Here is a 3,557-nt window from a genome sequence, read left to right on the forward strand (position 1 = left end):
TTTTTTAAGTCCCCTAAAAAAATGAGCATTTAAACTGCTTGTCAGATGGCTTCCTGACAAAGCCACCAGAGTGTCTTCACTGGCATTTACATAAACACTGCCGGTGAGTTCACCACAGCTGCGAAGGCTAATGGAACCTAATTAGTCACTTCTCCCGGCACCAATGTCAGGATGATGAGCACCAGCTCTTTGCCTTGTTGCATATTAGATCATCCTATATAATAAATGCCTAATATGCAAATTGACCACACAGCTGAATGACCGGCAGAATGGCCAGTCGCTATGACATTCAGTGACCACCAGGGGGCAGATGCTCAATGCAGGAGCTGTTCCCAACCCGCAGGCCCCAGGCCAGCCAAGGCAGGTGTGAGTGGGGCGGGGAGGGGGTGTGTGGGGGGGGTCACCCCGCAGAGGGGGGCAACTGGCAGTGGCAGCAGGGGGGCGGGGTGGTGAGTGGGCAGTGCCAGGCCGGCTAAGGCGGGTGCCAGTGGGGGCTCTCTGCCCTACAGATTGGCCCTGATTGCCAGCCAGGCCTAGGGACCCTATCCGTGCACAAATTTCATGTACCGAGCCTCTAGTTAGGTAATAAAGTGTTAGCTGACAGGGTCCCTGCACTATAGCTTTGTGAGGGCACTGCATTTTGCCACGGGGGTGGAAAATATAAAGAAACTAATGCCACAATTGGCCTTAAACCCAAGTAAACCCAACCTGAAACTCAGGAGAACAAGGACAGTATTAACACTTCCCAAGCCCTTTGAAGATTCCCAGTGCACAATCCCAGGAATTTACCCAAGTAAGGGGAAGACAGGGCAGGCACACAAGCTGGAGCAGTTCACAACTGTGGTGGCGACAATTCAGTGTCTTTGGCCCTATGCCTGCACTTTTTCAAAAATTGGAACACAGAGAGCAGTTACGTTCTGAGGCTGCCTGTCTCCCCAAGCATACCTCTCCCATAAAGCTATTGCTTAAGGAGGAAACCTCACTACCTAAACTCTCCCACAAATACCCAGCAAAGAACATCTCAGTATTTATGAATGAGGAAAAAGAGGGTGAGAGCAGTTACCAACAGCTTCAGCAAGGGGGATTCATTCACCCTCTGTGGATCACACAAGATTTCAGGAAATAAATTTGCCTTTGGCAACTCTCCTACTTGAAATACAGGGACAGTTATGTGAGCACAAGAGTTGTGAGTGTGTGGGTCACACAGGGAGACTGCATGAGTGTGAAGCATGGTCTCTATTTCTCTCATTCGCAGAAAGATTTGAGCCATGAAAGGGAACTTTCCTCCAACTGTCTGACACGCAGGATATAAATAGAGATGTGCCGCAGCTCAAAATAAGTCAGGCTACCTGTAAACGAGATGGTGAAAAGCCCAGAATGAGGGAAAACGAAGGCTCCTACAGGTCACCTAAGAGGCAAAAATACCTGGTTGTCTCACTGTGCAGTAGCTGCTGGAGGTGGGGGCGTGGGAGTAGAGGGGCCAAGGAGGGGGGCGTGGTTCTGTAAGTCTTAAAAAGGGCAATTTCAAATAGGATTTTTCAATGGCCAGATAAAGTATTACCATACCCCAAATCAACATGAGTTAGCATCATAGGTCCACACACACACACCACCAATGAAAGAGCCCGTAGTCACCCTTTGCTGAGTAGATATTTATGTAGCTATCGTATGAGTGAGTGGTTATGTGTGGTTGGTTAATTCTACAGAGAAGCAGATTTCCATGGTACTGTTGTTACTAAGAACCTTAAGGAGCTGTCTACCCTTTGAATCTTCTGGAGATCAGTGAAGTAAGGCTTTGGAGAGCGGGAGGCCCCCTAGCTGAAGGAGATAGGACATACCCACATCTCCAACAATGATTAATAAATAGTGAAATGTCATCATTTTCTTGAATCGTATGCTAATAATAACACGGCCAGTTGTGGACTGGTAAACTGAAGCAGAGGAATAAAATGTTGTTTTTAAAACTTAGAATAGCCCTAGCCGGGTGGCTCAGTTGGTTGGAGCATCGTCCCATACACCAAAAGGTTGTGGGTTTGAGTCCCAATCAGGACACTTACCTAGGTTGCAGATTCTATCTCTAGTCAGGGTGCGAATGAAAGGCTATAGGTTGATATTTCTCTTATATCTTTCTTTCTCTCTCTCTCTCTCTCTCTCTTTTCCTCCCTCCCTTGCTTTCTCTCAGTCTAAAAATCTATAAAAACATATCCTCGGGTGAAGATTTAAAAATAAGAAATAAAAAAACTTAGAATAATATAATATCACAACTGAAATATTAATATATACACCTAGAAGTAAAAATTTAAGCTGGGAGGAAGCTTAGAGGCTCCAAATCGTTAGCCCATGCCTATATTCCTCCTAGGTGACTCCCCAACACCACCTCCCCCTTCTCTCTCCAGGGTTTACAATTTTGTAATTAATTACCAACAATTAAAAATTAGGAGTCTTGCCAAAATGGAACATCTAGCCCCAGTAGGCGTTCACTCCCCTTGGTGACAACTGCCTGGGCTGGGGCGGTGAAGCACATCTCTTGTTTCACAGTCTCCACTCAGCCCACTTCCCCTGTGTATGTGATCTGCCCACAGCCAAGGTACACACCCATTTTTCTATCCCCTCCCCCGCCCTGAGGATCATCACCTTTGTTTGGCTAAGAAGGAAACTAAAGATTCCAAAAGGTTGCCCTCACCGGTTTGGCTCAGTGGATAGAGCGTCGGCCTGCGAACTGAAGGGTCCCAGGTTCAATTCCAGTCAAGGGCATGTACCTTGGTTGCGGGCACATCCCCAGTAGGGGGTGTGCAGGAGGCAGCTGATCGGTGTTTCTCTCTCATCGATGTTTCTAACTCTCTATCCCTCTCCCTTCCTCTCTGTAAAAAATCAATAAAATATATTAAAAAAAAAAAAAAAGATCCCAAAAGGTAAGGTGACTTGTCCAAGGTCACACCAAGGGTAGAGGTGAAACTACAAATTTAATTTAGGTTCTCTTTCCAACACATCATGATGCAAAATAATGTTCCTGACCTCCACACCAAGAGACATCCTTTCTATCTGATTGTTTTCTGCTGTTTGTGTTGGTTTCTTCAGTGGAGGGACGATTGGCCTGGCATCCTGTGCTGTCTCCCCAGCTTCCCAAGGGCTGGAATGGGAGCTGAGTGAGGTCTGTACTTGGAGCACACTTTGAAACTGTGAACCCATGACTGGCACATTTCAAAGTGACAGTCAAGTGTGTCCCAGACAGGACAGTAACTGATCAGTCACAGTCACAGACAAGATTTCAGCTTTTAAGCCAGAGCTCTCCAAGTTGTGCCCACTAGTATTTACTTATCTTTTCCTCCTTCCTTTTACCTAAACATCTCCAGTCATACAATGTCTTAAGTGACTCCAAAGGTATTAAGAAGGCAATAATACTGTAAAGTGAGGATCAGAATAATTTTAAGTACAGAAATGGAACTGTGAATGTAATCATGAGCAAGTGTTTCAAATGGCCTCCTCAAAAAGTAATATCCATCTGGCTAATTAATAAAAAGGCCAAACACGAGAGAGAGGAAGAGAGAGAGAGAGAG

Source organism: Myotis yumanensis, unplaced genomic scaffold (assembly GCF_028538775.1).
Source record: "Myotis yumanensis isolate MYYU_CA2020_CCGP unplaced genomic scaffold, mMyoYum1.0.hap1 SCAF_5, whole genome shotgun sequence".
NCBI lineage: Eukaryota > Metazoa > Chordata > Mammalia > Chiroptera > Vespertilionidae > Myotis > Myotis yumanensis.